General features: G+C 39.3%; 1 protein-coding gene across 1 annotated transcript in view; it reads right to left on the bottom strand.

Annotated features, from left to right (window-relative positions):
• FUT9 (fucosyltransferase 9) overlaps positions 1-24,685 on the bottom strand; it is a 165,887-nt gene extending 141,202 nt beyond the window's left edge. Inside the window, exon 1 of the mRNA XM_037520123.2 lies at positions 24,648-24,685. The gene's annotated coding sequence lies outside the window, so the exon portion shown is untranslated. The remainder of the gene's footprint in view (positions 1-24,647) is intronic.
• Positions 24,686-25,362: the final 677 nt, after the last annotated feature.

Here is a 25,362-nt window from a genome sequence, read left to right as displayed (position 1 = left end):
ACTAGAGATTAATGATTCATCAGTTGCATATGTAAAGGTAAACATAAGTTAAATGGTTAATTTTTACTCTACTCTCCTTATCCCAGGGTTTACTTTCCTCTGCCTTCCCCCATCTTCTACCACATCAAAGTCATTTAGTATCATTGATACTGTCAGTGTCTCCTTCAATCCAGACCAAGGCTAAATATGTTTTTCCTTATAAGAAAAGAAATTTCAAAATAATCCCACTTCACCTCATTTACATGAATGTGCTCATATTCACATAATTTTGTTTCTTCATTATTTCTTTCATTCACTGATTTCCTTATTCATTTACTGATTTAATAATTCTTCTATCTCTCTAATAAAAGCTTGAAATACAATCTAGTATCATTAAAATTCCTAGTTAGGCACCGGAGACCTAGCTTTGTAACTAATTAGTACACCAGATAGATAATTTAGCTTCCTTGGACCTTAGTTTACTCATCTATAAATGGAGCTTATTAAGTCAGTAGCCCCTTATTTAATTAGGTCATAGGTCCCTTGCAGAATCTAGTAATTATGAACTCACACTTCAGGGGAAAAATGTTCATATTCCTATACACATAAACTTTTGCATTTGATTTCCTGACATTCTTCCTTTAGAGTTCCATAGAGCCTTCCTATTCAAAGTGTAGTTCAGAGTAGCAGGTCACCAGGGAGTAGGTTAGCAATCCCAGACCTATTGGATAAAAATTTATTTTAATAATATCTTAAGGTGACTCATATGGACAGTCACGTGACAGTCATGTTTGAAAAGCCGAGCTATTGTGTTTGGTTTAAATATTTTTCATGCAAAATCAGAAAGGAAGGTAATGGGGATTATCAGGATAGAATAGAGATTATTTCCTGTCCTTTTTTAAAAATTTTTTTAAAGATTTATTTACTTATGCACACAAGAACTGGGGTGTAGACTAGAGGTGGGGGTGATGGTAAGAGGATTCACCAGTGGAAAGCAGAACAGGTAGCTCTACTGAAATACACTGATGAGGGGAGCAGTGGGAAAGACAGGAGAGGTCTGCTGTGCCAAGTGGGTTATCTCCTTGGCTGGGGGTAAAAATCACCATGCAGTGGCTGACGATTGCTTGATAGTGCTGTGTGACCCAGGGGTTAAAGTCTCTAGTATATACTTAAATACAAACAACAGCTGGATGATCTGGAACTCAGACTAACTGAAGAATCTTCCAGTGAAAGAAATCTAAGATTCTTGATCTTGTTTTATTTATGGTAGAAACATTTCTTTATATTAGATAGCTATATTGATGATAATCATGGCTAAATATACTTAGTATTTGAGAAAGTTATCACCACTAATGGTCCCACTGATAAAATTGGAAAAGAAAAACGAAAATGTCAGGTTGGCTATGTAAAAGTAATTCCTATGACCGTTACTTGTGCAAACCACTTAGCATTTATGCTTAATAATCATACAGTATAGTAATGATTATATAATACATAGTGAACTCAACATATCAAATTAACATAGCCATAGGTTTTGTTTAATTATAGTGGCATATCTCAGAGATACATTTAGTCTTTACAATTTGTTACTTTTGCAGCACCTTACTTTTAGAACCTTCCAAATTTCAGGAAAATATTCATTAAAAAGGAAATGTTGCAAAGTTAGTTTCTTATATTTATAGTTATTTAGTATTTACATTGGTTTTCTATTCTGATGTGTGAATGTTTTGCTTCAAAAAATATAAATTTAAAACCATAAGACTCAGATGTTAGATCTGAACTTTGACATTATCTCTGCCTAAGAATAAGGTAACTTGCATTCTCCTGGGCAGATGTCACATTAGTCTGCCAAGCTGTGAGTTCTTATATTTCCAAAATGACTTCTTAAAATGGAAAAACTAAACATATTATAAGTATGAAAGAGATAATAGGAAACCAAGTAAAAGATGAAATGGGTATCAATCATGGGTGTTGAAGGTGGGAGAGATGAAATAGAGAGTACCGTATGATTTTTCATACAGAGTGACATTTACTGAGCCAAGAAAGAAAATTGGAGAGGGAATGAAATGTTTTTAAAATGTTCACACATTCTTTTGTCATACAATTAACAATACCTAACAATGTTCCACATTTAAACCTCTCCCTTCCCCTACTCTGTTGTAGTGGTAATGCCTCTTGGTTTTCCACAAGGAGTATTTTATATTCCAGAAGATGACTGTATCATTTTATTTCCAATAAATATTTCTTATCTTTAGTCACTTTATGACCTCATATGAGTTAATCGAGTTGATTATTCATCCCTCTCTGATGAGAGATTTTAGAAAACTGTCTTATTTGCCTATGCCCTCTTTATTAAGTCATTTGCTTGTCTACTCATGTCCTTTTATTGAAGCCACTGGAGTCTTCCAGTTTCCAATACATTTATTCAAGCTTCTGCTTTGTAGTAGGCAGCTTCTGCCAAAACAGACCTTTCTTACAAACTTAAAATGTTTAAAGCAAAAAAAATAATAGCTGATTTATTTCTTTATCACAATTCAGAGTTCTTGGTGGCTCTAATTAAGTACTCTGGGTTCAACACAAGGACAAGGCTTGGACCCAGGGAGGCAAGGGTAAAAAGTTGTGTTTCCTAAATCATAGAAGTAAATTACCCCTGTGAATTATAAGTGTCTGATAAAGAATCACTGTTTTCTATTGAACCTCAAATCAATTCATGCCACTTTATTCGTTTGTTAATCTAGAGCATTTATCTTGCAATGAAACTTTCAGATGCTAGTTTTAATAGATGTTTGTTCAATAAAGATAATAATTCAAGCAAATAACATCAGAACAGGCACTGTTCCTTGCTCTGCATGAATTATACACTGCAGTCTATTTTGGTTTCTGGATTTATTATTTACTTTTCTGCTCTTTTTGCTCTGTAGATTCACCTTCATGTTAGATATCACTTCCTAGGTCAGGCAGAAACTACATAAGCGGGTAATGGTGTTTTATAATGTCAAATCATGTCATACACAATTATCTTCAAATAGTAGCTATAATGATGATGCACTCCTCTACTTTGAGCAGTTATAATGATGATATAGTTCCAACCTTTTCCAAGTAGATGTAGATATTGCCTCTGCTCCTGGGCCTGCTTCATTCTGAGAGCTGATGTGCTTGAGGAAGAAGCAGGACCGAAAGAAACAAAAGTTTCAAGAACTAATGCAGAAATGAAAGGAATACTAGAAAAATACTACAAATGGAAGTCAGATTGTACTGTGTATAATATTTCTTGAGTGTATTTTATTCTGTCAGAAGACAAATTTCAGAAAGTAGCTAATTCATCAGCATAATACTTTGGCTTTAAGAATGAAATTTCTAATACATTCTGGGCTATTTATACTTAGGTCTATATCAATACTGTTTTGATCTGCTTCAGGAGAACAATTTTTGGATGATGGGAAATTGAGCTTGGCATGTTTTCAGGGATTTGGCCAATTTACATACTAGGTAATTGTGACTTGTATGTTTTCTTGATGCTGTTTCAATTGATTGAGGAGTCGTTTCCATTTATAAGGATTTTTTATTGTATCTGTAGATTGCTGTCCTACATTATGAGATGACTCTATCTCACCAGTCAGAAAAATGTTCTTTTCAGTAGAAGTTCACTGTTTACCTGCTTTAATGAGTGTTCAAAAAGTACTCAGCATTTAAAGCTCAGGTCATATAAATTGAAAAGCATTACAATTACTTTTTCTTTCTTGAAATTCAACTCAATATATTCAAAATCACACAACAAAGCTCAGTTATGGTCATGAAACTACTAATAATAAATGGGCTTTCAATATTTTTCATACTTCTACTGGTTTGCTTTTAAACTTCTTTTCATTTTTATCTGTAAGAGCTGAAAACCACGTGTAATTATTCTTAATAGGTTATATTCTTTTCCTGGTTAGCAGCCTAGAAAATTCTTTACGGGAATCACAAAATTGTCGTATCATGTTGAACAGGATGCAAATCTGGTCTGAAGCTTTCATACAATTACTGTAATAAGGACCTCCCCTGGTGGTGCAGCGGTTGAGCACTGGGCTGCAAAGCTGCCCACAGCCTCTGCAGCACCAGTTCGATCCCTGGCCACCGGGGAGGGTCCCACATGGCGCGACAGACTTCTCCTGCTGCCCGCTGCTCCCCTCAGCAGTGTATTTCATCAGTCTCCCTGTTCTGTTCCCTGCTCTGGCTCTGGTGAATTCTCTCACCCTCCCTTTCTTCTGATTGTACCCAGTGCTTATTTATTTATTAATAAATAAATCTTAAGGAAATAAAAAAAGAACACTCTCAAAATTTAAAAAAAAAAAAACAATTACTGTAATAACAAATACTATTTATCTACTCCTCAGGTTGCCTTTAGGAAGAAAAGCATTTTTCTCAATAAGATACAATTGTGTCTTTGGATACACAGCCTGCCTATATTCTATGCCTGGCTTAAATCAGGAACCTGAAACTTTTTGAGATTACATGGACACAAAGATAATAAGGAAGTAACTCCCAGTTTTTACAACCTAGTTAACATAGGTTGTTCTGAGTGGAGGTAACAATGGTCAATTTTACTGCTTACTTTTATGTATAGACAATTATAGTAAACTTTCCCCTACTACATATTTTTTCTTTCTTTTTTTAAAAGATCTATTTATTCATACATACAAGAACAGGGGTACAGGCCAGATGTGCAGGAGGGTGAGAGGATTCACCAGAGACAGAGTGGGGAACAGAACAGGCAGACTGACTGAAATACACTGCTAAGGAGAGCAGCGGGTGAGACAGAAGAGGTCTGCCACGCCATACTACATTTATTTTTAACTGACATTTTCAACAAATATTTTTCAAAGAATCTTTTAAATGATATATAAGGGAAACTATAATTTAATGAAGTAATATACTTTATATTTGAGATATTTATTAATTTTTTTAAGATTTATTTATTTAAATACAAGAACTAAGGTGTAAGCCAGAGGTGCAAGGAGGTAAGAGGATGTGCCAGAGAGAGTGGGGAGCAGAACAGGCAGATCTACTGAAATACACTGCTGAGGGGAACAACAGGTGAGGCAGAAGAAGTCTGCTGCCATGTGGGTTGCCAACTCCTGCTGCAGTGGCTTGATAGCACTGTCCTGCTGCAGTGGCTTGATAGCCCCTGCACCACCAGGGAGGCCCTATTAATTTATTTTTAATTGAGGTAATATTTAGATATTCTCATCAGGTAATAACACTGTATTGCACCCACCACCAAACTCACCCAGAGTCCAGCACCATAGTCCACTGAGCTTCATTGTTCCTGTTTTTACCCCACCCCACGCCCATTCCTCTGTTATTGCTTCAAATCTGTAATCAACTTTCAAGAGTTATTTTTTTTTTAAGATTTGCTTATTTATGCATACAAGAGCTGGGGGTACAGGCCAGAGCTGCAGGGGTGAGAGGATTCACCAGAGACAGAGTGGGTAACAGAACAGGCAGACCTACTGACTTACACTGCTGAGGGGAGCAGTGGGCAAGACAAGAGAGGTTAGCCAGGGATCGAACTAGTGCTGCAGAGGCTGTGGATTGCTTCATAGTGCTAAGTTCAACCCTTTGCACCACCATGGAGGCCCCTCAAGAGTTAATTTTTAACCCTGTTAAGACTCTTTATCTGACTCTTAGTCCAGTTACTATATATTCCACATATTAATGATACCATCCAGTATTTATCTTTCTCCTTCTTATTCAGATATTTAATATGCAACATACAAGTATATTTGACTACATGAATTTTTTTTCCTTCCTTACTATCAACTTTCTTTCTAGTGGCTTTTTACTTTGTTAAATTTTCAATGTACTATGAGAAAAAAAAAAAATTCCTGACCCAGAGGGTAGGAGACATAAAATTAAGCAAGATCGTTCACGAATCATATATTTAAAAAATATATACCATAAGCCTCGCTATCATTGTTAGGGTTAGAAATTTGACCGTCCATTGAAAGAGAACTGCTATTTCAACACAGTTACAATATCAGTATGAATCCTCTGAAAAACAAAGTATGGGGAACATTTCTCCTGCAGATCATTATGAAAGGACACTGTATAATGTCACGAACTGGATTTGGTAATATTCTTATTTTTAACCCAACAATATGTTCCACAGGGCTCAAGGTAGAATGAAAACAGTGGTACAGCAGAGTTCAGTGAAATCAGTTCCAGACGAGGCAGGAACAATACATTCCTGATGCCTGAGTCTCAAATTTAGAAAATTTAGAACATCTGAAAGAGGAATTGGAAATTGGAAAGGCAGAGGCCAACCTTGGTCAGGGATATGTTACATTTGTCTTGTTTTTATTACTTCATTTGAATCCCTAAATATCAATACTACTCAAACTAATTGCAATGAAGTAAAAACTAGTTTTGTTTTTAATTACCCAACCCTTCATGAATCAGTAGTTTTGTAAGACATAATTAAAAATAAAATATTAGAAAAAAAAGAAATAAAGACAGAGTCAAGCCTGCATTTTCTACTATTAAATTTAACAGACATACATTATCTTCAACTTGCTAGAAAATTTTCTAAATGCTTCCTCTCAGATTCTGCATTTATAACAATGTAGTAATAAACACTACAAACCAGCCTAGGTATGCAAAATGCATCTTGAGCCATGTGCTTACCTTGATGTGGTCAATCACTTGCATTACTTCACTTCTCATCATGATGGTACTCTAGGCTGTACCCAGTGTACTTATTTACATAGTAGGTTTGGGCAAAATATGATAGCTTAAATATTGGAAAATTTACCCTAGAATAGTCTATCCCCCCTCAAAATATTAATTCACATAGCTAAGCTTAATACTATTGACACACCTCAGAGATATTGGAGGTTTGGTTCCAGATCACCACAATAAAGTGATTCACACAATAATGTGATTCATGCAGTTTTTTTGGTTTCCCAGTGCATATAAAAGTTATGTTTATACCATTGTCTATGAAGTGTACAATAGGGTTATGTCTAAAAGAAAATGAGATCCCTTCACTTAAAAAGTACCTTATTGCTCAAAAATGCTAACGGACATCTGAGCCTTCAGCATGTTTTAATCTTTTTGCTGCTGGAGGGTCTTTCCTCAATATTATTGGCTGCTGATTGATCAGAGTGGTAATTGCTGAGGATTAAGGTGGCTGTGGCAATTTCTTAAAATAAAGCAACATTGCAGTTTGCCACACCAACTATCTCTTACTTTCATGAAAGATTTCTCTGTAACATGAGATGCTGTTTGATAGCATTGTATTCAGTTGGAACTTCTTTTAAAATTGAAGTAATTCCTCTCACCTAGTGCCTGTTTTTATAAGTTTTTTTCTAATTCTTCAAATACTTCTCTTCTTTCCTAACTCCAATTATATGTACAGTAGATCATTTGACATTTACCCTTTTACGTTCTATTCAGATATTTTTGTTTTCCTTTTACTTTTTCCTTTGTTTTTTTTTTCAATTCTGATAATTTCTAATGACTCGTCTGAGAGTTCACTGATTCTTTTCTCAGAGATATTGAAGATTCCAATAAGCACATTGAAGGAATTTATAATCTGTGATAACATAGTCTTTTGTTTCCACCATCCTTATTTGAATTATTTTCTACAGTTTACAATTTTCTGCTGAAATTCTCCATCTGTTCATGTATATAGTTTACTTGTTCCATTAGGTCTTTTACACACTAATCATAATTATTATATATTAAATTCTCTGTGTGATAATTCCAATCTTGAGTAATCTCTGAGCCTGGTTTCCTCCATTTTTTGGACTCTGTAATGGGTTGCTTCCTCATTGCATTTTTTTGTGTAAATTATCACTTTTATTAAATGCCTAATATCAAGTGTAAAACAATTGGAACTACTGAAAATTAATTATGCCTAGAAACAGTGAATACCTTTTCTACTCTAAGATCATTAGTATGGAGTACTGAATACTGGAGTTACAAGTTGACTTTACTACATCAAAGACTTGAACTTCCTCCAAAATTGCTTGAAAGGGGTGAAATTCTGTGCTTTAGTTACAGTGGTGGCTATTCCTCCTCTTTGGAATCTGGTACTTAAGGAAGTTTCCTCTTATCTCCTACCCTATTTCCAATATTTTCATATAACACCTGATGGAGGTCCACATAAAAATATCAGCAAGTGATTTCACTCTCCTGGTGTCAAACATTACCAGAGATTCTACACTGTTGCTCTGTCTCAGATTCAGACATTTAGCAGTTTATTAAAAATTTAGTTGATTTCATTCTAACAAATATATGATTTCTAGGTGCTCTTTTTTTCTCTACCATATATAACACTGTCCGGATGACCTACTTCTCCATAGAGAGACTCACTCACAGATTTGAAATTATGGATATTTGGCTTTTGCATGAATTTAATGTTTTCATGGACTCAAGAAAAAAGTTTTTAGTTTATCTCACGTTTTATTATAGTCAGGGTGGGAGCTATACTTTTCTTAGTTTTGTTCATTCTAAGTAGGAGTCCCTCAACTCATGATTTTTAATTCTTAGAAAGGTTTTATATACCAGGACTTATTAACCATGTGTCCATGTATTTCTCAAGTGTCTACTTAAGAATTTATTTTTCAACTGTTTACTTAATTTTGTGATGGCAATTATAATTTTAATTTTTAAGTACTCATTTTATGCTATTTCCTGCATTACTATATAATAATCTAAAAAGTTAAATTCTAATGGCCTGGAAAAGTGAATGTCACCTGGTAATTATATAATTGGAAAATATTTTCCATTGTCACAAAAGGAAATGATTATGTCTTTCAAATTATCAAATATGAAAACATAACATTTGTTCAAGGGAATTTATAGTGCCTGTCAGTGTGCTAGGGTTTTCTACATATTATCTAACTGTATAGTCACAATAATCATGCAAAATTTTTACATATGAAAAAAGGTTTTAGATATACTAAGAAATTTTACTGTGGACTCTCAACCAGTAAATAGACCAAAAATATGTACACATTTACAGATCTATCCTTTAATCTAAATAATTTAGTGTTTTCATGGAGCTCAAGTATACCGTAGGTATTTGTCTTTATCACTATATAATAGGCTCTGTCTTCTCCTCTTTTTACATTATTTCTCTGTTCTCTTGTTATCCAGTATCTGCATCTTTTCCTAAGTTTGTACAAGCTTGGCAGTGACAGGCTTCAAAAATACCAAGTCCATATCTTGGCATAGGGTAAATGATTTTCAGGATTTCCTACCCTGAGAACATTAGGATTCCATGCCTGATGGCAGGCACCTGCATTTTGTTAAATTGTATATTCAGTTGTATTGTTCACGGCTGTGGGCCATGGCTGCAGACCATGGCTGCAATAAATATATTTGCAGAGAGAGAGACACACACACACAGCCCAGTGAAGATTTGCCAGTGGCTGGGAGGCCTGCCACCCTCCTGCCCCTGCCCCACCTCTGCCTGCCCTGTACCTGGTTGCTGAACTACATGTAAAAGCTTAATAAAAGCCTGAAAAAGCCACCGAGGGCTTCAGTACTCTCCTTTACCCGTCTGCTCCGAGAATAGAGAACCAGCTCTGTGCCGTCCTGGTGCTACACTTGGCCTTCCACAAGACCCATAACTTGATCTGTCTTTTATCTGATTCATTCCAACCTTTTTATTTTGCCAAATAACACACATATTTCACCAGTACTATAGTATTCTTTAATATCTCTATGCAAGTAATTAGACAATGTAGAGACAAACCAGTTATCAACCTGTCTGATATGAAAAAAATAAAAATTCAGCTAGCCACAATTCTAGAATTTAGAATTCTTACATTATCAAAATGGCTCTGGAACAAAACCAGAAAAATACATCTCTTAATTTGAAGTGAAGATGCAGGTAGCCCATCAACAACTGGCAAACATAACAAGAGTCAAAGAGCTCATCATTTCATCTGATGCTTTAAGTTCACTGAATAGAAGAAATGGGGGCTGTCCCTTAGAGAAAAGCATTTTGTTTAAGTTTTGGTTGTTTTTGATAAAAGACAGGATATAGAACAAATTAGAAAACTAGAGGCAAAAGGAAGGGGAGAAGTGCCAGACTTCAGGGCTGGCAGCACTGGTTATAACAAGAAGATTGGGGAAGGCTGATGACAGAAACTGCAAAGCAGGCATTCAAGAGTGGCAGATATCTGAAGAGCAGAGAAAAAAAGAGACATCTAGACAAGGAAATGAATAAAGAATGCCCGTGTATGAAGGCAAAAGGTGAAAGGGAAGTATACTCATATTTAGTCTACTTTCTAATCTAGGGTTAAAAGAGAAATGAGTCTTTAATTATATAAATCAGTGAGTCCCTAAATTGATGATTTATCATTTATTTTTTTATCCTCCCTTCAATGTTTAAAAATATAGAAGTTACATAAAATCTTAAGGCTTCTCAATAAATATGAAATAATTTGAAATTGCTTCCAGATGTCAAAAACTAGGAACGAACATAAGAATTTAGACATTTTTTAAAGATTTATTTGTTTATGCATGCAATTTAGAATTTAGACATTTACATGGCTATAACTAAGTCATTGATCACTAAGAACTTAAAGATAATTGAAACTCAAATAAGGAGCATCTTCTTTGCAGTTATTCTCTCAGTAGGACACATACTTTTCTAAAATATCTAATAGTAATTTCAATGTTAATGGACATTGTTTTCCTAAATTCACCTCTGCACATATTTACTAGATATCTACCATATATTAATTAAAGAATTAGGCGCTACAGTATGAAGTTTAATAAGCATACAGTTTCAGAGTAATACGATATTGAAAGGTTATAATATGGTAAAGATAAGTCTGAGCTCAGTGCTAATATAGAAAAGGCCATGTGTCCCAGTCTGGGGTTAGGAGATTCCTCCTAGAGGATATGAAAGCCATGTTCAAACTTGAAGAAATAGTGTATAATTAAGCAAAATGAAATAGCAACAAAATACTTTTCTTTGTATATTTAGAAAAGTTTAGGCACCTTCAAGCACTAAAACATTGGAGAAACATTAAAGTCATAGGAAACATACCTTATCTCATTTTTAATTATTTTCATTTACAATCTACTATAATTACACAAAATCAACATTTCTTATATACTGTAATTTAAGCTCACATGTTTAGCTTCTTACACAGATATCCTCAATTCTTTAATCTGAACTACACTATAACCTACATAAAAGGGAGTAACTAATTATGAATCCAGTGTTGCACTGATTACAGTATTTGCTTTATGAGTTTCCTTCTTGGTTTCTGTTTCAGTAAGAGATTCATCTCAGCTCACACATGTTTAAGCATTCCATCATTATAAAGTGGAAAGGATGAACATGTATCATACTGTAACAGGGTGGTCCCCAGGAAAGGGGGAGTTTCCAGGTTCTCTGCCCCACCCAAGGGAGGGTGGAGCTGAGGGAGAGAAGAAACTGCAGAGGGGACTGAGGAAGGAAGCAGGATGGAGCCAGAAGGAGACCTGGAGGAGGCACATGGAGCCTAGAGACACGTGAAGAAACTGCGCTTTCCTTTTGGTCATGGACTGGGTAACACAGATGTGAGTGAGACCCGTGGGGAGGTGACAATGACAGATTTTATCTTGATGTTGATTTTGCTCTTTTCCTTCTGGGCTTGTCTGGTTGTTTCTGACCCTTTTCTGTGGTTCCCCACTGGAAGATGCTTTGGACTTGTGGCAGGCTTTGGGGCCTTGCTCTGGGCCAATCCCATTTGGATGGAGTTTTACCCACGAGGGGATGGGTAACTTTGGGTGCTCGATTTAGAAACTAGATTCTTTGCCTTTCATGTATTGTTTCCTAGTTTTATTAAAGTTCCTTCCCATTAAAGTCTCATATGTTTTGTGCTGATGCGGCGGATGGCAGAACCCATTTAGAGCAGGCAGGTTTTGGGGGGATCTGGGGTGCACCTCTCCCTGCCCTGTAACAATACCATGGATAAGAAGTCTACCAAAACAAGCATTTATTGAAGTCTTTTGTCACTGTTGGGAGACAATTTCCTTTGGGCCTCTCCATTTCTGCACATCTTATGAAAGAACTGACTGCTTTGTTCTGAAATATTTTAAATAGATGTTTGTAAAGTAAACAATCTTGGAAAATGCAACAGCTTCTTCTAGAGCAAAGGGAGGTGTGCTTACTATCCAATGTAGAAGATTTGAGTTCCTTAAGTTCAGGGTCCCTTTCTTGTAATGTTTAGGTATTATCTGACCTGCTTTGTGTTGCCATGTAGAAATGAGGGCTCAGGGAACCATGGCAAAAATATTGATACCTGAAAGGTCCATGCAGGAGGCCAGAATGTAAAAGCCTACCAGGAAGCCCACCTGGGGGCAGGAATGGGGAAACCTACCTGGAGGATTCAGACAATGAGCCTTCCCCCACCCTTTAAGGGTCTCTTCTCAAAGAACCTCTACCTGCCCCAGGAATCTTTTCTTCATGCCCTACAAACTTTTTCCCGCTGTAGGAGCCCAACTTCCCACCTGACCTCTCCTCGCCCTATAAAGGCCTGCATCCCCCTGACAACATGCCAGGCTTTACTGACCCCCACCTTGGGTCCATGAGGTCTGCCCTGAGGTCCGCCCAGGAGCAATAAACTCCCTTCCCCTGAGGAAGCTTGGCCTGGCTGTTCTTTACCGCATCGTACCCGTGTCGTACCTGTGTCGTACCTTTCAATACCCTTGCTACTATTGTTGTGAACAATAAGCTGGCCTTCGTCTCTGACTAGGAGTCTGATGTCTACAACCAGCATCCATAGCTCTGCAGCAGTCTTTCATATCAGCTTATAATCAGGGTCACCATTCAGATAATACTGGGGTCACCTTTTTGATAATACTGTTGATGAATATAGGATGCTAACAAAGACCTGGTTTTCTTTCTGAGAAAGGAAGGAAAAAGGTCTCACAGGTCCATTAATGGAATTTTTGGCAACTCTCTGGGAAGCAGTCAATTATAAGTTCTACTGACCAATAAATGACCCTCTACTTTCTTGCCTGTTTATGAGAACAACTGAGAAGATCACTACAGGCTAAATAACAGGGAAATGGGAAAACACAGATAGTAAAATGCTATTTTACTGCTAATTTGCCTCTTGGTAGAAGGACTTCCTTGCCAGTCTGGTGGCTAGTCTTTGATCTACAGCATTAATCACACCAAGTGGTACAATTTTTACTGAGTAGACAGAAGGTTACTCCCCATTTCACATATTTGTTAAAAAGATGTGCGCATGCACTGAGTGTGAAAGGGGGAACTCTGTGATCGTAAACCAGGTAAAATCAGGGGAGTCATTAGAATTTTGACTGGTTCAACTGGGAAAGCAAGAGGTGTGTAGGAGACTGCTTCGTAAGCAATAATGGCAAATTGTAGGTTGTCTGTGGCTAAAATTCTCCTTCATTTATCAAGTGAAACTTATATCCATGTGGAGGTGGCAGTAAAGTTGTGCAGAGATTTTTTACAATGGGTTCTGGCTGCTATAAGGGAATTTAAGTTCTCTCAGGAAGATTTTCCCAAAATAGAATATTGACTAGTATCTGGTCTGTTACTGTCCTGGATTGAATTTGGAACTCTGATAAACTTGACCTACCAGAGAATGAGAAAGAGATTCAAAGAAATCTAGATAAATTCTGCATAGAAACTCCTTCTAGCCATGATGTTGAAATCATAAAAAATGTTACCTAGACAATGGGGCAGCTAATGCCTCAAATTAAGATGGGTTTTCTAAAAGAAGGTCACCACTGTGTGAACCAGACCAAGTCAGCCAAAGGTTGCAAACCTTACAACACTAACAGGAAACCAATATGGCTACAGTTTCTGAGTCTAGGGATTCCCAAGGAAAAAACAGATGGTGTCAATCATGAGGGCTTTGCTGTCCCCTCTCCCATGTAGAGTATACGATGGGCCAAAACCATTGCCACTGCCACATGTTTGAAGCTCAAAGCACATATGCACCATTCTCTGTTCCCTGATTCTTTCTGGTCCCTGTACCGATTGTTTAAACGGAAACACAATGAGAGGCCAAGGTGTCCCCACCCACAAAGGGGAACAAAGTGTTATAGGACAGGGAGAGGGGCAGCCCAAACCCCGCAAACCTGCCTTTTCTAAATGGGTTCTGCCATCCGCTGCATCAACACAAAACATATGAGACTTTAATGGGAAGGAACTTTAATAAAACTAGGAAACAATACAGGTAAGGCAAAGAGTCTAGTTTCTAAATGAAGCACCCGAAGTTACCCATCCCCTTGTGGGTAAAAGTCCATCCATATGGGAATGGCGCAGAGCAAGGCCCCAAAGCCTGCCACAAGTCTAAAGCATCTTCCAGCGGGGACCCACAGAAAAGGGTCAGAAACTACCAGACAAGCCCGGAAGGAAAAGAGCAAAATCAACATCAAGATAAAAGCTGCCATGGTCACCTCCCCATGGGTCTCACCCACATCTGTGTCACCCAGTCCATGACCAAAAGACAAGAGCAGTTTCTTCACGTGTCTCCTGGCTCCATCCTGCTTCCTTCCTCAGTCTCTTCTGCAGCTTCTCCTCTCCCTGCTCAGCTCCACCCTCTTGGGTGGGGCAGGGAACCTCCCCCTTTTCTGGGGACCACCCTGTTACAAAAGGACACATGCACTGACTATGTGGGAGACTTTCAGGAAGGAGAGGATATGAAACTTTTATGGATATATGACCCGGATACTCAAGTCTCATCTGGAGTATAAAATCCTCAGTTAGCAAATGGGATTTAGGCAGCATTCACAGTAGGAAAGGCAGTCAAACATACCTTGTGATTAGGAAAACTTCGATCAATTTAATGGACTATTTATTGTTTCTCCATCTGATTGTATAGTGGAAATTAATTTATTTAACTATTAAGTGCCTGAGAATGTTATTAGAGGATAAGAATAGAAAAACTGGGACCTCCCTTGTGTCCAAGGAGTAACAACGCAACACTATGAAGCTATTCGCAGCCAATGCAGCCCGAGCTCAATCCCCTGCTAGTGAGGTGACCCACAAGGCGCAGCAGACCTCTCCTGACTTGTCCGCTGCTCTCCTCAGTAGTGTATTTTGGTCAATCCACCTGTTCTGTTCCCCACTCTGTCTCTGGTGAATGCTCTTACCCCCTGCACCTCTAGCCAGTACCCCAGTTCTTGTATGCATAAATAAATAAATCTTTTTTAAAAAATAGAGAATAGAAAAACTGGAAGGGAGGCACTACAAGACCAGAAACCTGGCTCACCCAAAGCTGAGAGCTGGAGGTGGGGGTAGATGGGATTAGCATAGCCATTAACCCAGCAATAGGAATTAAGTTCCTTAGGTGCCAAAGCCTAGATCACAAAGCATAAGACCCAAGCAGGTGTCAGACTGCTCCAGGCAGTGTCCCAGCACATACCTGAGGGTAAAGATATGCAGATTGAGGGCTATTGTAGAAATCTGGCCCCTTTCAAATTCTACATAGTTTATTCAAAGTCAACAACAAACCACTCCAAGAAAGAATGAGCCCCTTCCAAAGAGAAGAAGTCTATATCAGTGTAATCTCTGCACTGGCAAGGGGCAGCAGTCTGTCTGCCCCCCCACTTGTGACTAGGCAGGTGCCCCCTTTCATCTACTCTCTCCCTCAGCAGGGCAGAGCCTCCTGCCTGCCTGTGACCTGTCCCATGCCAGCACTTCTCTTCACTGACCTCCCTCAGCCAAGGCACCTCTCCTCAAGGCTGCATGACTGTGACCAGGCAGGCCTCTCTAAACAAACCTGTCCTTTTCGGGGCAGTCCTTTTGTTATAGGACAGGGAGAGGGGCAGCCCAAGCCCTGCAAACCTGCCTATTCTAAATGGGTTCTGCCATCCGCCGCATCAACACAAAACATAGGAGAATTTAATGAAAAGGAACTTTAATAAAACTAGGAAACAATACAGTTAAGGCAAAGAATCTAGTTTCTAAATCAAGCACCCAAATTTACCCATCCCCTCGTGGGTAAAAGTCCATCCAAATGGGATTGGCCCAGAGCAAGGCCCCAAGGCCTGCCACAAGTCTAAAGCATCTTCCAGTGGGGACCCACAGAAAAGGGTCACAAACAACCAGACAAGCCCAGAAGGAAAAGAGCAAAATCAACATCAAGATAAAAGCTGCCATTGTCACCTCCCCACGGGTCTCACCCACATCTGTGTCACCCAGTCCACGACCAAAAGACAAGCGCAGTTTCTTCACGTGTCTCTAGGCTCCATGTGCCTCCTCCAGGTCTCCTGGCTCCATCCTGCTTCCTTCCTTCCTCAGTCTCTTCTGCAGCTTCTCCTCTTCCTGCTCAGCTCCACCCTCCCTTGGGTGGGGCAGGGAACCTCCCCCTTTCCTGGGGACCACCCTGTTACACTTTCTGCTCACTTGTGTCTGTGTGTGTATCTAGCTATATATGTACACACACACACAAACACACACACACACATATACCACACACTCTTCCCCCTTGTTATTGCAGATCATCCCTAGGGCTAACTAAGTTCCTCTGCCAAAAGTATGTAGGTATGTAGTGCTTCTGCCCTCTATTGTACAAAGTTTTTTAACTATGTCATGATACCTTGTTGATGACCAAGTCAGAAACTTCCATTAGCAACCCCTTGACTGTGGTGCTATCACACTTTCTATCAGTGGAGCTGGCTGATAAATGCTGACAAAATTCAGGCCTGTCAGTGAAGTTTCTTGGGGCTACATGGGCAGATTTCCTCCAGTCAAAGAAAAACTTCTCTGTTCAACCCTATCAACAAATAGATGTGCAGCATCTTACTGGAATCTTTGGGTATTGGAGATATAATGTGCTTTGCTTGGACATTCTACTTGGACCTTTATACTGGCTAATTCAAACATTAGCAACCATTGAATGAGGCTTAAACCAATATGATGCAGATAGGAATGACTGGTCTCTCAGATAAGAATTAACAAGTTTCTTTTCCCCCATCTCTTGCAATTTCCTCATTTGTCAGGTTTGCCTTCTTTATGAGCGGTCTTACAGATAAGCATTAACAAGTTTGTCTTTCCTGTATTTCTTTCAATTTCACCCTTGTTTGACAGATTTGTCTTCTTGCATTCAAAGAAAAGGCAGTTAAACAGCAGTTGGTGAAAAAGCAAGCTGGTGCCCACCCTGCAGACCCCTTCTCTCTCCTCTTTGGAAGAACCCTGGCCCATCTTCTATCTTTTATCCCTTTGTATAGATACCCCTGCACTCTGCCAAAGAGCAGGATAGTTGTCTTTCAGACATGAGTCTGCTGCCCTTCTCATTTGTTGACAAATTAAACCACTTTCCTTTTTCTCGAACTTCGTTTCCTTTTATTGGCTGAGGAAACTGAGGCCGGTGTTTGGTATCAAATACACAATATTGAAATCTGCCCAGTAAGCTATACCATGTTTTTTACATTTGGGACTCCATCTCCCTAATAAGTCTGCTAGATACACATCTCTGTGACCAACAAATTTGCTTAACTGTTGTCTCTGGAAAAGCAGCAGCTTCCACTTGCAAGTATTTTATGGGGTTTTATACTGATGACTCCTCTAATATTTAGAGCACACCTTTACCTGGTACACCTCTTTTGAAAAGCAGCCATTACGTTGTTACTGAACTCTTGTCAAAACTTAATTCCTGACCCTTTGATGTCTTGTGACTGTCAAGACTATTATTTTCATTTTGGCATGGGTCAACTCAGACTCAATGACTAACAATGTGAAAAAGGGTCCTGTGGACCTCAGTTCTCAAATGGAAAATGTATATTTGAACACTCAGCTTGCCAGGCTCCAGGAGAGCTCAGTTTTGCATGAAAAGAGTGGATTTCTCAATCTGTTGCAAGGGTCTTAAATTTCTTTCTGCTAAATATACCATCCTGGGCCTCCCCGGTGGTGCAGCAGTTGAGCGCTGGGTTGCGAAGCTGCCCGCAGCCTCTGCAGCGCCCCGGTTCAATCCCCAGCCGCGGGGCGAGGGTCCTACGTGGTGCTCAGACCTCTCCTGCAGCCTGCTGCTCCCCTCAGCAGTGTATTTCATCAGTCTGTCTGTTCTGTTCCCCGCTCTGGCTCTGGTGAATTCTCTCACCCTCCCACACCTCCTTGTACCCAGTGCTTGCATAAATAAATAAATAAATCTTTAAATAAATAAATATACCATCCTCTGCCAGACACCTCTGACCATGATTTGATCTATAGTCTCCTTAGTCTTTAGTGAGAAATATATTAGAAATAGCAGGTATGGCCCCATGTGAAATACCTGTCGACATGTCTGAATAACTTTCCACTCCCATTTTTCTTACTATTGCTTAGCCATTCAGAGGGGCAGGCAGCTACCCCTATGCTTTTGATGCACCCAAATATGCCAGACTAGCTGTCATCATGATGTCGTTTTGTGGAGTTGTGGGGTCCTTGAGTTCACTCTGGGAAAGGTTTCACCAGAGCTCCCATTTCAGTGGCACGCGGTGAGTTTCCCAGGCGAGTTTCTCCATGAGACAGGACATTAGTTATATTTAAAGAGCAGGTTTATTAGGGAAAGGGAAAGGGACAGGTTTTGCTAAGAGAGGCCTGCATGGTTGTAGGCAGGCAGCCTTGAGGAGAGCGGCCTCCGCTGAGGAAGGTCAGTGAAGAGAAGTCCCGACATGATACAGGTCACGGGCAGGCAGGGAGGCTGCTGCCCTGCAGAGGGAGAGAGTTGGTAAAAGGAAGCACCTGCACAATCACAGGTGGGCAGTGGGAGTGCTGGCCGAGCCTGTGCAGAGACTGCATTGATAGAGTCCTTTTCTCTTTGGGAGGGGTCACTCCTCCATGGAGTGGCCTGCTTGTTGCCCATGTTGGGTAACAGGCAAAACTAGAAAGGAATCAGAGATTCCAGGGTGGGCCCAATCTCTGTATCTTTACCCTTAGGCCTGTGCTCTCCACTCCCTGTAGCATCTGATCCTGCTTGGGTCTCATGCCTTGTGATAAGGCACTGGTGTCTGAGGGTCATGACCTCTACAGCTGGGATAATGGTCATGTTATTCCCCTAGACCCCCACACCTCTTTGTGAGTCAGGTTTTAGTCTTGTGAAGACTCCTTTCCAGTTTTACTATTCTTTCCTCCATCATTCATGCTGGCCCCTCAAAAAAAGGACTAGAATCAATTATTCCTGTTTAACTCAGAAGGTAAAATTCCAGAAACTTCACGGTTCTTGAAAGTCAGCAGAACTGGCTGGCTATAGACACAACATTTTTCCGAGAAACAGATCAAGCAGTAAAGCCATTAACACAAATGGCCTTAAGTCCCTATGCATATGCAGCCCTCAGTCATACCTATTTGTAAGTGTTCACTATCAGAGCAAACAAGATACAGAGATTTTAAATTACCTACTTAAATTTAAATATATTTGCTAGAGTAGTTTGTAAACCTTTAATGAATTAACATTAGATATATAACTTGTTCACAACCTCCATTTCCTTCCTCATCTGTACATTTCCCTTTGAAATAAGTTTGTTGGAAGACAAATGATGTTTCAAATTTATATTAAATTAAAAATATTTATATTAAATTAAATATATTTATATTAAATTTTTATTAGTTACATTGTATTACCCTAGAACCTACAAGGATTGAATCAAAGTTTGGGTTGATTAGTGTGATAGTATGCAACTATTCTAATTATATGTTCCTGTGTGACTAAAGAACATCTTTGTTGGAGTTAGAATATGAAATAAAATGGGAACATATGTTTTTTTTCGAAAGACACAGATTATTTTTGTGCCAAGATTCAGCCATGGCATATCTCCATCCATTCTGGCAAGGCATACTACAGTGACCTAGTTGTAGCCTTCTTTATTTTTCTTCCCACATCGTTGTTTAGTAACATGATGGGGGCTTTAGGATAAGATCAGCTAATGTTACATTACTCTCTTCTGTTTGTTCTTACCTGTCTCTCCAGTCATGTTGTAAGCTACTTGACAGCAGACCCTATGTCATATTTATCCTCATGTGTTCAGTAACCACTTCATTTCTTGCCATGTAATAGACCTTCAATAACAGAAGTTGAACTACACTCCAAAGAAATTAGGTCATGGGCGCCTTAGAGATAAATTTCTCTTCTCAGTTAAATCTGTATCTTAATTGTTTTAAATAAGGACAGTTTTCCTAAAACAATAATTCCTCCTCAGTTTTGAACCAGGCACTCAGCAGGCTGAGGTCACAGATGTCCCTAACTTCTATAAATCCAGGAACATTTAAATAGTATTGTATACTTTAATGGAATTGAATTATTAATTTATATTCCTAGATGAGATGGCCCTGATGAACTACTGTCAACAAAAGCACATTTGAAAGTTTATTTTTCACCCAGTAATGATAAGGGTTCCTCATTGATTTACTCATAAGTGATTTGTCTGGCCATCAGTGAAGCAAAAAGTGACAGGACTTTCAACGCAGAGTTGAAACTTTGTAAAAAAAAAAAAAATCTTCCCTGATCACCTGAGCTATTCATGAACTACAATGACAAAAGCAAAGCAAAAAAAAGCAAAAAACCAACAAAACTACAACTCTGGTGACAAAACGATTGAATATGCATACAGATGGGACATTATTTCCACTGTTTTGCTTACAGAAATCAAAAATCTGTCTTTTAGCAATATTTTCCAAAGAATTGTCTATTAAAAGCTAAAATGGAAGTGTCCATATGATATGACTATCATATAAAAAAATCAATATCATATAATGAAGAATTTAAAATGAAAATTACAATTTTAAAGTGTAAAAAAGACTTTTAGGTAAGTCAATGACAGCTAAATATTTAGATTTAAAAATATTTCCTAAGCTTTAACCTGAAGGTGGGAAAGAATGCGCAGAAAAACACTGCTTTAACTATGATGATTATAGGACTAGGCACTCCCTAAGGAAACACAGACTTTTATTTCATTCCTTTTCATTTTCTTTAATTCCTAAAATAAAAATAAAACTGATTTTCATTTTCTAGAAAAACATTCAATATGGAGTCAGGAGACCTGAATTCTAATTCTGTTTTTGTTAACTGTTTAAGAACCTTGTTATTAGCAAAATAATAGAAATGGAATGGCCTCTACATCCTCTAATCCATATCACAACACTGTGATTCCTTCTATTAAAAATGCCAAGCATTCCATTTGCAGCAAAATTAATAAAAGTGAATTTCACAAAGTCACAATGAGAACCACAGAATCTGAGTGTTATTTTCTATAGGACTTTTTCATTGCACATTAGAGTTGATCTTATGAGACTATCACTTTTACAGCAATATAAAACTTTGGTTAAATCCTTATTCTAATTTTGAAAAATTCACTTTGTTACTGCTCTTTGAAAATGCCATTTCGCTGAATATTCCTTCCACTGTAAAATGTAGAAAACAAAGCACATTGTAAATTTTTATGCAATAACTTGATACAAGTACAATCAGGGATTGCTGTGAAGTCATAAAATTTGTAGCATTTCATAAGATACAGACACTTGGAAATTTGTAAATGAAAATGAATATAGCCTTAAAAATATATCCATAAATGCAAAAACAGGAAGATATGAGAAATATATATTAAGCAATGAAAATATTTTATGTAGCTATCCCTTGACTGAATCTTCACTTTATAAGACAGTAAGTCACTGGACTCTTTAATATTGTAATTTTAGGTGTGTGAATATGCGTGCTTTCCTCCTCTTAATACTTTGTTTTTAAATTTGTAGAATTTTACTGAAGTCAATAAATTTATGTAAAATGGTCTGCTTGAGGCTTTACTGAACAAAACAAGTGAACCACTTCATTTTTAAAAATGTATTTTTTGTTACTACAAGTTAGAAGACATTTCTTAAAACCCAAGTTGGAAAATAGTTGTTAACTCAAAAACCAAAATGGTAGCAACTTGTATGTAGTTATCTATATTTGAGTAAAGAATTTAAGCAAGTATTCATAGGTTTTATCTTTTCTATCTTTCTTTCCCTCTTTCTTGCTTTCCCTTTTCCCCTCCCTCCAACTCTTCCCCTCTTCCATCACACATTCAGCCAAAAATTGGTTTCACTGCAACATTCAACTAACAGTCACTTATTGGTGATGATCTGTATCATTTTTACAATATTAATTCTTTACCAATTTTCAATTTCTCTTTAGCATTGTAAACATTTAATTTAGACACATCCTATCCTCTAGGTGGCATATAACTACAAGCATTTTAAGAACAACTTGATATTCAAAGATATGCCATTCAAATATTGATATTCCTTGTCTCCCCATGTTTTATTTAACTGTTTTTGCATAACCTTAATATTGACAATGATATTAAATTTAAGCAAATCTTCAGTTCCAGCTCACAAGAGTTCTAAACCAAGATTTCTGCCTTTATGACAGACTGATTATTTGCATTCCCATAGGTAATGCTGAGACCATTTTAAAATTGCACATATGACAAGCACACATCCTTACAAAGGCTATGCATTTCTGGCATTGCTTAGAATTTGATATTAATTAGAATTATGCTAGCATGTATTGCTTTGAAGTTGTCATTAATATAATAAGTAATAATTGATCAAAGTCAGCATTGCTTCTTGATTTCTCTTTTGTTCAGTTGGCATGTGTCTTTTCCAACAGATTCAGTACTGTTGGAGATAATTGCAAATACTAAGCACTCCACAATTACCTAAAGAATAAAAATATTTAGAGAAGTAAAATAGATGCTATTTGATTCAACTCATAACTTAGCTCCTATCTGATACAAACCACATGAGAATATTATAGCACTTTTAAGTTTAAATATTTAGTTTTGAATATTCTTCTTAGTTAAGCACTAAATTTAACCAACTAAAATTTCCAAATTTAGAAAATAACACTAACATCATTACTCATTGTCTTTCTTGACTTTAGCTGCAGCCTTCACATTTCTAAAACCACCCCTTGTCAGGGACTTACGGCATTTCTGTTTAGGTCTATACAAGAAAAGAGAAATAAAGACAGGATATAATTTGAAATTTTTACACTGGAGAAGACAAAACTTTAAGACAATTCTCACTAAACAGATTTTCTAGATAATCAACTTTGCCTGTCTATTCCTTGTGTGTGTAAAGATTAGTTCCTTTTAGGTGAGAGGCTTGTATCTCTCTCCACCAACTTAAGAGCAAGACCTCAATTTATTTCTTCCTCAAAATTATTTAAAATAATATTCACACCAGGAAATTTATATTCACACTACATACTCAAATAGGGCAGTTTTTGAAGTTCCTAATGTTATTTCTGAATACTTTTATCTATATTTCCTAGAACACAAGTCCCCCCATGGCCAAAGGTTCCATAGAGTAAATTCATTGAATTTAATTTTCATCACTTTAAAAAAATCAAGCAATAAATTGTGCGTGGGTTTTTTTGTTTTTTTTTTTTTAACATTTCAATACCTGGGGAATCAGGAACACAAATTTTAGCATTGATATGGTCTCTTCCAGTGCTCACTCATTCATTCCTCTCCCTTATATATTCATTGAACACAACTCCCTTGTTTTCTTTCACACCAACTAAAAATATTAAAATGGCCAACATGGTTTCAGAAGAGCTGCTGTCCTAAGAAAACTTCCACAGAAAGACTATATGCTGAGATACTACACAACTCCCGAAGAAGCAGAGAGAGCAGGAGCTTTGTGTACAGCGTTTTCTGTTCCTCCTTTATCCCTCTTAGTCACTAACCTAAAGAAAAATAAGGCTTTGGCTTACTGCAATACAAAGAAGATTTTTAAAGGGTGAGTTTGCTGCTACCCCTGTCCTTCAAGATAAAAGCTTCTATACGAGTGACAACTCTTGATAGTATTGTTGCTGAAGGGCATTCATCTCCCGGCCAGGTACTAGGGTTCTCAAGCTAGAGTTAAAAACCTTTTCCGGAGGAACCGGTAAAGCAAGGCGTTCCTTATACTCAACTAAGACACCTCTAAATGGATAGAATGAATCTGGGCAATGTAAATAGTTGTGCCCTTTAAAACAACCTTATCGAAAAGTTTAGTAACAAAGGGTTTTTGTTCTTTCTTTTTTCATGCTTGTTCATACTCTACAACAGCCCAGGAGCTGAGAAAGACAAAGTAACTGTGCGGAAGCCAGGCTCACAGTGTGCGCCTGTCAATCGCCTGGGGTGACTGTCAAAAAAGCAGATTAGGCAACACCTTGTCTAGGGAATGAGATCAGAATTGGCTGGGAGGTCCCCTGGCCCTGCAAAGGGCGCACCGCGGGACGGTGGGTCTCCAGAGCCGGGCACTGGGAACGGAGGGAAGGTGGGTCAGAGGTGGACTTTGTGGAGAAGGCTTTGTCAGCGCGAGACCGGGTGAAGGCTGTCTGCGGTGGGACAGAAGGGGGAAATCGGAAAGGGGAAACGTGGGGACAGCGAGGGCAAGGGTTGTGTTTTGGGCCACCCACGGCTGTTTCCACTACGAGAGCTGGGGTGCTGGTAGGTGAGGCAGGACAGCAAGCTGCCAGCGGCTGTGCCCCGGAGGGAGAAGGGGGTGCAGGTTGCCAGCAGGTGGAGTTGGAATCAAACAGCCCCTCAGGGAACACGGGGCAACCCACCTGAGACCCTCCGCCCGAAGCTGGGGAGCACAGCAGGTGGTTTGGGGCATCTCTTAAAGCCAACGCCGCCCTCTCCGCGCCCAGCCTGCGCGCCCGACCCCCTGCGCTGTCCAGGCTACTCACCGGTCCTGGGGGCAAAGCGCCATCCGGGTGCGCGCGAGGGCAGCGCGGCGCGGGCGACCAGCAGGGCCGGGCGGCAGTGGCGGCGCTGTCCTAGGAGCCGGACTGCAGCCGGGGGACTCCGAGGCGGCGACAGAAGCGGCGGGGGCGCGGGGAGCGGCGGGAGCCGAGGGCGGTGGATCCCGAGCTGCTGCGCGGCGCGCGCTCTCTGCCCATCTCCGGCTCTGCTGAAGCGGCTACTGCTGCTGCCGGGGGAGGGGTTGGGGGAGGGGGTGGAGACACGCGGCCGGGAGGGAGGGAGGGAGGAGGAGAGGAAAGGTGGGGGAGAGCGAGAGCGAGGGGAGATGATCACCCACCGTGGGGAGGCCGGAGGGAGGCACACATTAGCCCCGCAAAGGTACCCATCAGAGGGCCCGGGCAGGGAAAATTCAAGAGGCGAATATGGGTCTCCCCTCCCCCCACCTCCCCTCTGGCCCTCTCGCTTGGTGCCCTTTCCTTGGGCTCTTCCTTACTTGGCCTCGGCTGGGGGTTACCCGGGCTCGGCAGTCACCGCAGTTTCAGCCCGCGGTGGAGAGCGCTGGGGCCGGGGGCGTCCGCGACGTCTCAGGAGCCACCGGCCTGAGGCACCTGCGCGTGCAAAGAGCGCCTCCCGCTCCATTGCGGCGGCGGGGATCTGCGGGCTGTCGCCCTCCTTCTCTTCCTGTTCTGGTCAGATTAT

This window comes from Talpa occidentalis, unplaced genomic scaffold, assembly GCF_014898055.3.
Source record: "Talpa occidentalis isolate TD23 unplaced genomic scaffold, MPIMG_talOcc4v2.1 talOcc4.2, whole genome shotgun sequence".
NCBI lineage: Eukaryota > Metazoa > Chordata > Mammalia > Eulipotyphla > Talpidae > Talpa > Talpa occidentalis.
This window is presented reverse-complemented; position numbering and strand designations above follow the sequence as displayed.